General features: G+C 43.3%; 1 protein-coding gene across 1 annotated transcript in view; it reads right to left on the minus strand.

The window, feature by feature from the left end:
• Nucleotides 1–14,992, minus strand: part of LOC126470333 (uncharacterized) — a 226,363-nt gene that overhangs the window by 131,983 nt on the left and 79,388 nt on the right. The gene's annotated exons all lie outside the window — the stretch shown is intronic.

The following is a 14,992-nucleotide window of genomic DNA, read 5'->3' on the forward strand; positions in this document are numbered from 1 at the left end:
GCAAACATTGGAGTTCCACTCATCTGGTGTGAGACGTTCCCGGTGGGATCCACTGGGGGCCGAACCGCACAACAACCCTGGGTTCCGTGTGGGGCGGCGGTGGGGTGAGTGGACTGCTGTAGCCTCTTATGGGGTTGTGTACCACTTGGGCTACGGCGGGGACGAAGCCTCTCCGTCTTTTCTAGGTCCCCAGTTCAATACAATACAATGCAATACAAATCCTTTGATTTAAAAATTCCCGCCCTTCTAGATGGCAGTGTGGCGGTGCCCCAACTTGTTGGTAAATGAAGTCGTTCGAATCAGTCTCCAACTGCGGGAAAAAAAATCTCAAGCATATCGAGATAGGTGCTTCCTGTAAAGTGTTCTCGACAAAGAAAAATGGACCATACACCTTTTCCTGTGGAACTGTACAAAACACATTAAATTTTGCAGAGTCCCTCTCATGTTGTACAACTTCATGCGGCTGTTCCGTACCCCATATTCTCACATTACAACAGTTCATCTTTCCATTTGGGATGTTGCCTCGTCACTAAACAATAAGCGTAAAAGAAAACTGTCATCCTCCATCTTGCCAAGACCGAAATTACAGCCGGCCGGGGTGGCCGAGCGGTTCTAGGCGCTACAGTCTGGAACCGCGCGACCGCTACGATCGCAGGTTCGAATCCTGCTTCGGGGATGGATGTGTGTGATGTCCCTAAGTTAGTTAGGTTTAAGTAGTTCTAAGTTCTAGGGGACTGATGACCTCAGCAGTTAAGTCCCATAGTACTCAGAGCCATTTGAACCATTTGAACCGAAATTACAGAACTCCACACGTTGTTGTTTATCACCTTCATGAAGAGCTTGCAGTAGCTGAATTTTGTATGGTTTCATACGTAAACATCGATGCAAAACACGCTAGACGGACATCGGGGGCATGTTGAGCTTTCGAGCTGTACGGCGAACAGGTTTCTGCGTACTCCTTGTGAAACTATGGCGGATGCGTTCGACGTCTATGTCAGACACTCGAAGACGGCCCGGCGATTTGCCTTTACACAAACAACATCTCGGAATTGTTCATGCCATCGTCTAGTGCTCTGTGCTGTAGGAGGATCCCCACCATACCCAGTACGAAAGTCACTCTGAACGGTTATTACTGACCCGCACTGCGTAAAACATAGGACACAAAGCGCTTTCTGTTGTCACGACACCATTTTTACTAGAACAGAAGTGGGCGCAGACTGCTGCTACCAATCGGGAACCATGTAAAACTCCAGAGTTTGCTCTTACCAACAGCAAGTTGTTCACGCACACACATCAAATAACATAATAGTTATGATTTTTTTTAAATGGAAGTTTCTTTTTGATACATCCTGTATACTGTAATGGTGAGTCAAATACAGCACGACAAATGATAGGGAAAAATAAGGCTTAAATCAACATGGAACGTCCCTCGTAGTTTCCGTGACTCATTTCCCAATGTAATTCCCCCAGCACAGCCTGATTCAAATCGACTAGATTCTATCGTTAACTAAATCCAGCCAAAATATTTTTTGAATAAAGAAGAAATGAAGGATTGTCAGTAATGACACAAATCTAAGGAATCCTTCATCATCCGACCAGCATAAGCGTAGGAGCGTTTTATTTTTGCAGCTTTTGAGTGAGTGGTATTAGTGATAGTTACGGAGCACAACTCGCGGACAATGCAGGGTCTTACATTAGCCAGCTAGTCACTGTGCTGTAGAGTATTACTGCCATCTTGTAACGAACCATCACTGCTCCGTCCACAGGGTTGCCTCGGCGCTGGAGCTCTGTACCGTATGTGCGTGTTGTGCAAAGTCAAATACACGAGAGCTTATATGAACCGTTTGAAAATCATCTAAGAACGCTTTCTTTATTTGTAAGGTAGGCGGTTAAAGTGATATATAAGCTACGAACGGTAGGGTCCTCGAAACAGTCGCAATTCCAGTAGAAACACTTAAAAAGTTGGCGCATAAAATAGCTGCCGTAACGACCGAACCATATAACGAATGCCCAGCACTTTTAAAAAATTTCCAAATATTTGTAAATGGGAACATGAAGTTTTTCTTGCACTACAGTCAGATAAAGAACCAATGCACACTCCAACTTATAGTGCAATGTCTGTAATACAGGTACGTGGCAATACCTTGAAGAAACCTCTTAGTTATAGTTTCACGCCGTCGAATGTGATATGGATTGAGCGATAAATCTACAGAACATTCGAGAATATACGCAGCCGAATTTGTCCATACTCCAACATATTATTGGAATCATGCCATATATCCTTGTGATTCTGGCAGTCTCTGTTGGTCCTTGCTGTTCTCTTGTTGATAATACAGGGTGGCGCACGAAATGTGTAAACATTTTGTTTTTGAATATAAACTTTATTGTCAATACAATCTGAAAGGAACATATACTACAATGAAGAGCCGTCCATGGAGATTTGTTCTAACTCAGCACATGCTCAATAGGTCCACCATTTCGTTTCCTAACTTCCTTCAAACGGACACTGAAGTTAGTGATTACCCTGCGGCACAATCTTCCGTAATTTCACTGCAAGCTTGAAGAATAAGTCTTCTGAGCTCCATTAAATCACGTGGAGGTTTCGGGAAATTTTTTTCCTTTAGGTATCCCCAAAGAAAAAAGTCACATCGATTGAGGTCTGGACTATTTGGGGGCCAATTTTGTCCCTCATTGAAGCAACCTGGAAACCTGAGTGAAATGATCCGCATGTCGAAATGCTCGTGTAAAAACTCCAACACAGTGTTTGCAGTATGTGGCCTTGCTCCATCTTGCATGAACCACTGCGTGTTGAAGGGCAAGACAGTAGCAGGAAGCTGTGGAATGAAGCTATTGCGAAGCATGCTCAAATAACGCTCGCTGTTCACAGTTTCTTCAAAGAAAAATGGCTCTGAGCACTATGCGACTTAACTTCTGAGGTCATCAGTCGCCTAGAACTTAGAACTAATTAAACCTATCTAACCTAAGGACATCACAAACGTCCATGTCCGAGGCAGGATTCGAACCTGCGACCGTAGCGGTCGCTCGGTTCCAGACTGTAGCGCCTAGAACCGCACGGCCACTCCGGCCGGCTCAAAGAAAAAGGGTCCAATAAGTCCGTGACTGGAAATTGCTGCCCACGCTGTAATCCTGGGAGCATAATGTTGTCGTTCATGAAGCACTTGTGGGTTTTCAGTGGCCCAAAAGCGTACATTTTGTTTGTTAACCACAGCGGTTAAATGAAAATGCGCCTCGTCTGAAAACCAAACGTTGTTGAGAGTTTCTTCCCTATCCTCCGCCCACTGAGCAAACAGTAGTCTCTGCTGCTTATGTTCTTCAGTAAGCTTCTGTGCACAGGTCATCTTGTATGGGTACATATGGAGGTCACTTTTAAGAATGCGTTGAACGGAGCGTCTGGATATTCCCAGTTGCACTGCTGCCTTTCTACACGATTTCGCGGCATTTCTCTGTACAGCAACTCGTACCGCTTCAATATTCTCCGGCAAACAAACTGGCTTAGGCCGAGGTCGCTTCACTTCCAATACTGTTTCTTCCGGTACAAATTTAGCGTACAACCTGTGGATGATCTTCTTGCAAGGGAGCCATCGTGTGTTAAACTGTTGTACAAAACGCCTCTGAGTCACAACAAGGCTTTTCGTTTCATGAAAAAGTAACACAATTGCCGATCGTTGCTGTGTCGTCAGTCTTCCATTGTCAGCCATTGCTGCTTACTAGGCTCCTAGCGGCATATCGTGAATTACACGTCATTTCGTAACTAATTTGTTTTTCCAAGCTCTGCTGGTACTGCTGTAGAGATCCCAGCGGGATATCTAATGTGCGTCGTAAATTGTGAAAGAAACAATTGGTAACACATTTCGTGGACCACCCTGTAGATATAGCGTCAGAATCCGGTGGATGATTATTTGATAAACTACTGGTATAATCGGGTGGTGAGTTGTCACACTCATTTCCAGAGAGGTCTGTAAGGCAGGAGTCAGTCTGTAGGCTTATCCTTCGGAGCGTTAACTGCTTTTGGAGACTCCAAAAAAAAAAATGGCTCTAAGCACTATGGGACGTAACATCTGAGGTCATCAGTCCGCTAGACTTAGAACTACTTAAGCCTAACTAACGAAAAGACTTCACACACATCCATGCCCGAGGCAGGATTCGAACCTGCGACCGTAGCATCAGCGCGGTTCCGGACTGGAGCCCCTAGAACCGCTCGGTCACAAAGTCTGGCGTAGACTACAAAACGAGGATTCTTCGTGATGGCATATGCCAACGACCTACTCACATTGCTCTTTGGCGAAATAGAATGGAAATCGATCAAAATATCGGAACAGTTTTTGAAAAAAAAATTCCACAATTATGCGAAAGCACAGAACTTTCAAGAGCATACAATGAATGAAGGCTTTTACAACCGGATATCTTAGCTACTTGTGAAACTTGCGAATTATGTGGTAGTGGTTCACGGAACATTATTGTTTCTGAGGTTTCGTCCAGAGCTGCGTTGGACTTCAGAAGTGCTCGTGTTAACGAACAAGTTTCGTGGACCACGGCCATATGACCCGGAATTTCCAGTTTCAACAGCATGCCAAAAATAAAGCTATTTAAATTTAAAAGGATGCATACAGTGCAAATTTAGGGTACACTTCTAAGTAGACAATCTTATGTTACATATTTCTGAATGTTTCTAGATGAAAAATGGAGTTTTGCCCCATATATTGAGCAAGTAAACTGGTCAGTTATGTCAGTATTTAATAAATTATTTGTATACTTCTTGTACATTTTCACCTTGAAGTTACCGTTATAGTGTTTATTATAACAATTTACCTTCTTCATTCGTGGACTATGTCTTAGGAGGGTGGGCCCTCAAATTTAAACTCTTCAAACCAGTCATGTCCTTAAGACGAATCCAAAGAAGTACTATTCTTTGAAGTAACTGGGCATTTAGGATCATTGCAACTAACGCATTAATAATAATTCTGGGACTATAAATTTTGGACTTACCTATTCGGAGTTAAGCTGCATGTTCTTGGTTAAAGTAAGTGAAAATCGGTAAAATTAGATAGATAACACCGTTGGCGCATTGTCCTGTAACCATGAAATCAATTAAGACAGTGACTGTCAAATAGTTTAGTTTCATGGCAGATTCAGTGTCAGAAACGAATGGATTAAATATAGCACTTCTGAAAGATAACGGTGGCCATTAAGGATTGAGCTGCTAGTCTTCCAGGTTATATGGCAATGGTCCTTGCAACTTTTCTGTTCCTAAAGTTTTGTCCAGAGCTGTGCTGTACATCTTCGGTAGTATTCCTGGTTCCGATGAGTTTTACCGTCTCTGCGCAATCAGTAGCACCTTCAGAGCAACCGTGGAAAAAACGTTACGAACGGAACAGTTTAATGGACTCCGGCCATACAAGCTGGAAGACTCAGCAACAGCTAAGACATCCGGACGTGGAAGCCATCGTTTTTGATAACTAATGATCGTATTAAAAATAGTGGTGATTACAGTAATAGCGATAGTAACTGTAGTGGCAGTGGTGATCATGGTGATAAAGGTGAAACTAATCATGATAATGGCAAACAGCTTTGCTGCAGTGGTAACGTCGGTTTCCATCAGATCACCGAAATCAAGCGCTGCCGGGCTTGGCTAGCACTTGGATGGAAAATCATCAGGGTCAGCCGACGGCTGTTAGCAAACGGGATGCACTCAGCCTTGTTAGGCCTATTGAGGTGCTACTTGACTGAGAAGTAGCAGCTTGGGTCACGAGAGCTGGAGAGCTAACAACGACCGGGAGACGTTGTGCTGACCAAATGCCCCTCCACTTCCTCACCCAGTAATGCCTATCGGCTGAGGACGACACGGCTATCGGTCGGTAACGTTGGGCCTTCCAGGGGGGAAATTAGTTTTAGTTTAAACACGCTACTGGCAGTAATGATAATAGTAAGCACATCAGACAAAAAATTAATCAACCCCTAGGAAACACGATGCTGATACCGTATATCATCGCCTGTCACCTTGATAATGGCCTCACTTCTGCGAGGAAGGGAAGCTTTAAGTTTCTTTAGGTGTGATAAGCCAGCTGAAGTGATTCATTGACGATTAGACACCGTAGAGCTACCAAACTTCGCGAACGTATATTTCTATGCTTCACTTGCAGATTCATATAGTCCAAAACATTGAATCTCCATACCGCGGGGAGTGGCCGCGCGGTTTGAGGCGTCATGTCACGGACTGCGCGGTCCCTCCCGCCGGAGGTTGGAGACCTCCCTGGGGCATGGGTGTGTGTATTGTTCTTAGCATAAGTTAGTTTAAGTAGTGAGTAAGTTTAGGGACCGATGGTTCAAATGGCTCTGAGCACTATGGGACTTAACTGCTGAGGTCATCAGTCCCCTAGAACTTAGAACTACTTAAACCTAACTACCCTAAGGACATCGCACACATCCATGCCTGAGGCAGGATTCGAACCTGCGACCGTAGTGGTCGCGCGGTTCCAGACTGTAGCGCCTAGAACCGCTCGGCCACCCCGGCCGGCAGGAACCGATGACCTAAGCAGTTTGGTCCTTTAGGAATTCACACACATTTAGACATTTGAAACTCCATGGCAGCTTAAAACTGTATGTCAAACAGGGGCCCGAACTCGTGGCCTTTAACTTTGCGGGAAAGTGCTGCCAGTAGGTTTCAGATCAGTGTATTCTCCGCTACGGCGTGAAAATTTCAATCCGATCCAAGACATTTTCGAAGAGATTAAGATTGGGTGACTGAAGGAGCTAGTCGAGGTGCAAAAGGGAATCTTAGCTTTCGTCAGTCGAGGAATGTATGCATGCAGCGTTGTAAACACGGCGATTGTCATCTTGGAAAAGGAGAACGTCTATACAATACTCATCATAAAGATGTAGAAGAAAGGGCGTCACATAGGCAGCGAAAATGTTGAGATAAACATCCTGTTTCTTGGTCACGGCAACCTAAATGAGTGGGCCCCAGTCATGTTTCGAGAAACACCCTCAAAAGGTCACAGAAAAACCTCTGGTCTTAAATACACCCTCCACACTCTATAGATTAACCGCCCTCGATGTACTCAACGCCTTGTAGTGTTTGAAAAAGACAAAATCGTGACTCGTGGGTCTACACAACACGGATCCAGTCAGTTGCCGTCCAGTGTCTTTGTTATTCGCCCCATTGAAGACGTGCAGCTTCATATACCGCTGTGAGCAATGGAATTTTTCGAGGTACCCAACTGCAAAAGGCATTGCATTTAGCTCCCTTCGCAATGTTCACTTGGAAACTGGTTGTGTTGGACTTACGTTCACTGACAGTAGCAATTCCTGTCGCGTTTAAAACCATTTGTCACCGAAAAGACGTGAGAGTCGTTCTGGTCCCTGTCAGTTGTGTTCTTTTTACAACCACTGTCCTTGCACTATGTTATACGGCTGACAGTGGTAAACTATTCCTTGTAGACACGTTGGACAGTCCGTGCAGTTACGCCAATAAATCGGACAACTTCATTTACGGTGTAGACATGGTGACTTCCACAAACGATAGCTCCTTTTTGCCATTCTATCACGTATACGCGTCGAGCCATGTTACTGCGCTGATTCCATATAACAGACTGGTACAAATACACAACTTCCAAGTCATGACGTACGTCAGCTGTGGAGAGGTCACATGACTACCTGGTACGTAATACATACCATCTACAGCGCTCCAAAGCGAACAGCGCCGTCTTTTAAAGAGGCGATTAATATTTTCTCTGGTGAGCTATCTAGTGGTGTTGGCAGAATATACGAAGTGCAACATTTTTTTTCTCGGCCAGTTTCGGGTTGGAAAATGAGGAATTTGTTGTGGGACATTGTGGCATAATCCCGGTTCAGCCCCTGTAGTTTCATTACGTTCCGATTGGTGGTGGCGCTAGACATTGCCTTCAAAGTGGCATCTGTAACGGAGGTACATTTCAAGCAAAGAGATGGCACTTGAAACGTCCCTTTAGAAAAATTTATACATGACTGTGCTTTAACTGACACACAATATTTTTAGCGCAACGCAATCTGACTTTCAAAAATCCCTACAAAAGAATGGCCCTGACTAACATTAACCTATACGTTTCACAAATCACTTACCTCACAAAAATCTTGGTTACTCGAACTACTGCAATACAGCGAGCACCACTACTGCCAGCTAAATAAAAGATTCAAACTACGGAAGGCACTAACTACTGATAGGCATAGTTAGCAAATGAAAGATTTTAATAGAGAACAAACAATGTATTTACCTTAATAGTCATAATATATATATCAGTTCATGACAAATTTCAAAACTCCACCATCTCTTTCCCCACATCCACCACTGCTGGCGGCTCACCTCCAACTGCGCAACGCTACGCGCTGTTCACATCCAGCTGCCCAACACTACAATGGCAGAACAACAATGCAAACTAGCCACAGACTGCACACAGCACAGCCAGTGATTTTTATACAGAGGTGGCGTTACCAATAAAAAAACCTAAACAGCCTACTTACACACTGAGTTTCTTCTGGCGGAAAACCAGAGCATCGCACATATTCACAGGCGCTTGCAGAATGTATTCGGAGACCTGGCAGTGAATAAAAGCACGGTGAGTCGTTGGACAAGGCTCTGCCTTCATTATAATAAGATTATGCAAACCAATTCGATCTCCCGCGTGCCGATCGGGCGCACACGTTGTGACTCCTGTAATGTTCGAACGAGCGGACACTCTCATTCGAGGTGATCGGTGGATCACAATCAAACACCTCGCTGCTCAAGTGGACGTCTCTGTTGGTAGTGCTGACACACTCTTCCTCTAGTTGGTGTATTCAGAGACGTGTGCCCACTGGGTTCCTTGCCACCTAACAGAAGACTATAAAGACCAACAAAGGACCATCTGTGTGGAATAGCTTGTGCATTACAAGGCTGACCGTGGCAATTTCTTGTCGAAGGAGTTATTCTCTTTGATATCCCGCCTCATGGTGTAACGAACAGCCTTGCTACCTCAGGTTACTGAAGAAATGGCTTCAGCGTGTTCGTCGAAACAAGCGACCTTCTCCGTGACAACGCCAGAGCTCACACAAGTCTGCGCACCCGAGAGAAGCTCATAAAACTTCACTGAACTGTTCTTTCTCATCCAGCCTACAGTCTGGATCTCGCACCTTCCGACTTCCAAATTGGAAATTTGTGGTAAGGACTATGGGACCAAACTGCTGAGTCCTCGGTCCCTAGGCTTACGCATTACTTACTCTAACTTAAACTAACTTACGCAAAGGACAACACACACCCATGCCCGAGGGAGGACTCGAACCTCCGACGGGGGCAGCCGCACGAACCGTGACAGGGCACCTCCGACTTCCATCTGTTTGGCCCAATGAAGTATGACTCCATGAATAGCAGTACATGGATGATGGGGAGGTATTCATGCACCAAGACGCTGACTCCGACGTCGACCAATAGAATGTTACAACTGGTCCTCTCAGTAAGATGGCGTAAGGCCGTCACACTGGACGGAGATTACGTTGAAAAATATGGTTTTTCAGCCAAAAGAGTGGAGAATAATATGATGTATTTGAATTCTGAATCAAACCAGCTTGCTTTCAGATAAAAATGTGTTGCATTACTTAGTGAACGCTCCTCGTAGGTAATGGCGAAATCAGTAATAAGAATTATAGCAGTAACAATGTTGTACAAACGAAACAGAGTACTTTTCAGTCGGCACAGACACGAAGCATATAAAAATTATGTAGTCATGAGTGATAATCTGGTTATGTAGAGAGGGATAATGGCAATTTTAGTAGAAGTAATATAAGAAGTAAGCTGCAAAGACAATAAACTATTATAGGGTACAGCAGGGCTATTCCACTCTGAGAGCTAATCCGCCTGATGTAAGAAATGTTGCAACAGTGCGCTAGTTCCTCTCTGAGCCAAGGTCGTTTTGTTTTCAGTATGTGCCAGTATCTCTGTGTTCCCGCAAGTGGTTGTAGTAGTGGTGTTCTCTGTTACATTATTGACAGGACAGTAAGGGAACTGTGATGGATTATTGCAATAGTAAAGTCATACAACCTAACAAACTAAGGTGTACCATGCACAATAACGTAAAATTCTAATCTCTTATTGTTACATGTATAAGAATACAGATTATGCGGTGTGTGTATCAACAAATATTGCTGACTTTTTCCACAGAAGTCTGATTTGCACATGGAGCTATTCCGACCCGTGCACGTGGAGCTTCTCCGCTCAGTCAGATTATTAGTTTAATTGATGTTTTACTGCTAAATTCTAGAGAACACGTTTCCTTGGTTTCTTTTCGGATGGTCCGTACATACAAAAGGAAAAAGCCAAGCGCTTCATGGACCGAGGAAGATATGAAACAAGCAGTAACAAGTGTTATAGTCAGCTTCTCTGTGCTACATGGTTCCACGAAGAGTGTGCGGGAGAAAAAGGACGAAAAATGTTTACTTGTGGCAAATGCTTGTGATTTTGTCACTGAAATACACTAGGCGGAACAGCCACTTGACTGGATGGAAAACCCCCGCTACTTTTATATATTGAGATTTCTGCCTTCTTCGTTTAGTAATTTGTTCGTGTCAAGGATTTTCGACGTTTTATATACTGGAACGTATTGTCAATTAACATACCACAATGGCAGATTCAGAGATTTTCTAAAAAGTCTCGTGTCAAATTATGTAGGGCTTACAGTTGATACGAGCTAAATATCTCCATTGTATCCTATACCAAGACGAAAAAGTGTTAACAACACATACGTAGAGATACAGGCTGTTTAATTACCCAAATAAAAGGCTGCAACTATAAAAGAATAAATAAATGATCAATTTTATCTTTCAGTTGTGAACGATATCAACATGTGGAATCAGCAAATTTTAAACTGAATCCTGAATTTCTTTACGAATCATCGGTCACATTCTCCTTCCCCTTTAAAGAGCCTTTTTATGCAGAATAGAATGCTACAGATGTAATGTCAGAAGTAAAATTTTGAATATTTGTATTGATCTGTACCCTTCAAAAATATTTTTACACCTCATTTCATGTAATGTTATGAATACAAAACATTACAGTGAAATCAGAGGTGACACTTCGAGCGAACATTATGTATGAACTTTTTTTTTTTAAATGTTTGCGCAGATGTGTTACGCAGTGTGTTTAGTATACCAGTCGATCGTGTCACGTCGCAGTTTTCATTTCTGAACACATAGTGAGCACATAAAGATGCCTAGAACAACAGAGTCTCCCACCAAGTGTGAAATGCGTTTTTTCATTCGATTTCTTCATGTTGAGAAGTTTCACCTAATAACGTAACTGTCATGTGTGACAGTAAAGAACGGCAATGGTGCAGGAACTTTGAAGCAAGACACACAGAGACATTCGTGATGCAGGCAGTCAGGTAAGGAAGCAAGTGTCAGCCGATGACATTGTTGAGCGAGTGCAGCAGGCAATTCGAGAAAATTGTTCACGAAGGGAAATTCAGAGCAAGTATAGATGAATGTTGTCATTAGGTACTGTCGTTCTTCATGAAAACGCTAGACAGCTCACTACCACAATGCATCTGCAACAAAGACGATCCTGCACGGGAAGTGTTTGATCACCCACCATACAACCCAGATTTGGCTCCCTCTGATTTTCATCTCTTTGTTTACATGAACCGCTGGCTATGAGGAGAAAATTTTAGCACAAATAACGAGCTGCAGAACAGCCTAGAGAATTGGGGTAAAAGCGCTGGCGGCTGCCTTCTGTGATGAAGTTACTGAAAAGTTGATTCAACGCTGCAACAAATGTCTTAGACGGAGCCGCGGCTATGTAGAGAAATAGCTGGAAGATGTAGCTAAACGTTGCAAACAAAAGATTTTTCATTTTCACTGTGGTTTCTGTTTCGCGACCTGTCGAACCTCTAAACAAAAGTAGCCCTCGCACTTGATTGTAAAGTAATTTCCTTGAAATTGTAGAAGAAACGAGATTGCAATAGCATCGCTATTATGTTCGTCGAACATCTGAGTCCAACATCATCGTACCCAGCAACACATGACATGTTAACACCGGTAAGAATATTGTCTGTGTGGTGTGCATACTGTAAGACCTTCAGTACACACACCCTCAGATTATTTGACTTGTCGCTCTAACAAAGTAGGCGAGTGTCAGCAATATGTCTCGTGGTCTTATCGTGGCGTGTTTATCTTCTGCCGTTAAGTCAGACGATAGAAATGCCACTTGCACGCTTAGAGTAGCAGATTGACGGTGACCAACTTTAAACAGAACTGGATTAATTTTCACACACATTTATTAAAAATAATAACAAGCATAAAAATAACTTAACTTGATTCTGGATGCCATTTACAATTGACAATCTGAAGTTCCTTTGGTATTGGTACATTAATCTTTTTCTCACATATATCTCTGATACTTGACAGAAGTGTCTATACATTTATCTTCATGGCTATGTACAGCATTATCGTAATCTTATTAGGCGCAGACTAAAACTTGACTATAGACTGGTACAGACAAATGTAGAACTCGTACAGACTGGTACAGACTAATGTAGAACTCGTATAGACTGGTATAGACTAATGCAGACTGGTACAGACTGGTGCAGACAAATGCAGACTGACTAATCGGAGGTCACTCGTTATAATACCTCGCGCGTTCATGTATCACTGCGTGAGTGTGATCCACGAGGAAAAAGGTTCTACGTTAGCAACAATCTCCTTGGCTGCATTACATATTAATATGCAGATCAGCGGAAGCAGAATTTGGTCCGTCTCTATGGCAGCGCCATCTTGTAGTGCGGAGACGGACGAGCGCTGCGCCTGCGCTGTTGTGCTTAGTGGGGCACGCTCTAGTGGGAAAGTTGTGTACGCGCTGACTACGTGGAACTATGTACACAACAGTCTGGAAGAGAAGGACAGTCTATTCTGGAAGAGGTATACTGTTAAATAACTGATATACAATTCATTTTCTGAAAATCTGTTGTTAAGATTGGAGCTGCCTATTCGCATACACAATTGGTGCGAGCGGTGACATTTTCTTGCGTCACTGTGGTGAAAACGTTTGAGCCTCATTATCAGTGCAGTTATGGTGGTTCTGAATAGGTTTAAAAATGGGACTAAATCGGTCGGCATTTTTCTTTTTTACTGCCCACTTTTTAATCCTGCAGATGGATTGCCAGAATGTGAGAGAACTCTGCAAGGCATGATGCAATAAAACCTTTCTCGTGCTTTCAGTTTAGGCATAACTTTCTCGCAGCCAGCTATTTCGTAGCTAGAAACAGGTGAAAATCTTGCACCAAAACAAAAATATCAGTCAATTTAAAGGATTGACAATTAATTTGGCTTACAAGATTTCCTTGCTCCAATAATATTGAATACTTTGAATGCAGATGTATCAAACTTAAATGTTTCCGTCATATCTGCTTGCATTGCAACGTCGATACAGCAGTTTGTGACATTATAATTTGCATATGGCTCTTTAAGTAGTTTGTAGATAATTTCAGCAGTCGCACCTAAAGGGCTACATGAAGGAGTAGATCCAGTTATAGCTACTGTGTACATTATGTGTGTGTGTGTGTGTGTGTGTGTGTGTGTGTGTGTGTGTGTGTGTGTGTGTGTGTTGGGGGGGGGAGGGTGGGAGGGTGGGTGGGTGGGTGCTTGTACAAGAAGGGAGAGAATGAGGGGGTGGGGAATTTAATAAATTCGTCTCGCTTGTAATAAGACACAATCATCACGAAATGGTCCATTAGGCTTTAGGAATTCGTGCCTCATATACAGGGTGACTTTTCAGTATATATGGAAATGTCACATTTTGAAAATACAAACAATTTTCAGACTAAAATGCCTCATCCCTCTTTTCTTTTTTGGGCAACATTTCAATCAATTAGCAACGTCAGTTTTATTTGCAGTTATGAACTGGGCAACCAGTCACTTTTTCAGTTTGATACGATTTATTGCACCATTAATTAGTTTTACAGCCAAGGTAAGCTCATCATCAGATGGAGGTTTTACAGCATCATTTTTCTGGACCATTCGCAGCTAGACGCATGGATCGTGATGACTGCACTAGATCTTTGCATCCATGACGAATTCATTCCGATAATGTACGTTGAAGCCACCTTAGACACAATCACACACACAGTACTTTTGGTACACTTGATGTGCCGCATCCACTATAGATATAATGAATATTTTTTGTTGACAGGAACGATCTTCGGAAATTGTCTGTGGCTGTAACAGGCAGCTACGTGGAAGAACTGCTGGTGCATGTTGACAATTCAGACAAGGAAAACTATGTCTCATTCGCTCGACTGCCTGCCAAACCCAGAGAGAATATGGTGTTTCTCTTTCGTCTGGTTCCTTACTGAAATTTTCCTAACATTTTGCGATTAATGTTCTTCGTCTAGAGATAGCAACTCCATAAAATCTTCATCGTGTGATCATTTTTCATATTAAATAGCTGGTTTATGTTGTTCTTATTTATTGTTCGAGAGCTACAAAACAACAGCAGTAGTTCCATAGATATTAGTTTGAGTGAAAAAAATGGTACACAGCTGTCCTATTCCTTTTGTATTACGTGATTTTCTGTACACAAAGGAAAGATACTGCTGTATCCACAGAGCATAGAGGCTCCAAGCGGCGAAGTCAGCAGGGTTGCCAGCGCAGCATGGGTTTGTGCCGAGATGACACCATAGTTCCACTCCGGCGTACAGAGGGCGAAGTGGACAGGCAGAGGTAGCCGCCGTATAGCACTATTTTGGTGCGCCAGTCACATATGCAGAACTGGAGCACTGCAGTATCCGCCCGCCCGCCGAGTATTTACGGGACTGCAGGGCCCGACGACAGGAGTGCTACCTATGTCTCATGCCTTATAAAGCCACAACGCACCGAGCGAGGTGGCGCAGTGGTTAACTCACTGGACTCATATTCGGGAGGACGACGGTTCAAACTCCCGTCCGGCCATCCTGATTTAGGTTTTCCGTGATTT

The sequence above is a fragment of the Schistocerca serialis genome, chromosome 3, assembly GCF_023864345.2.
Source record: "Schistocerca serialis cubense isolate TAMUIC-IGC-003099 chromosome 3, iqSchSeri2.2, whole genome shotgun sequence".
In the NCBI taxonomy this organism is placed as follows: Eukaryota; Metazoa; Arthropoda; class Insecta; order Orthoptera; family Acrididae; genus Schistocerca; species Schistocerca serialis.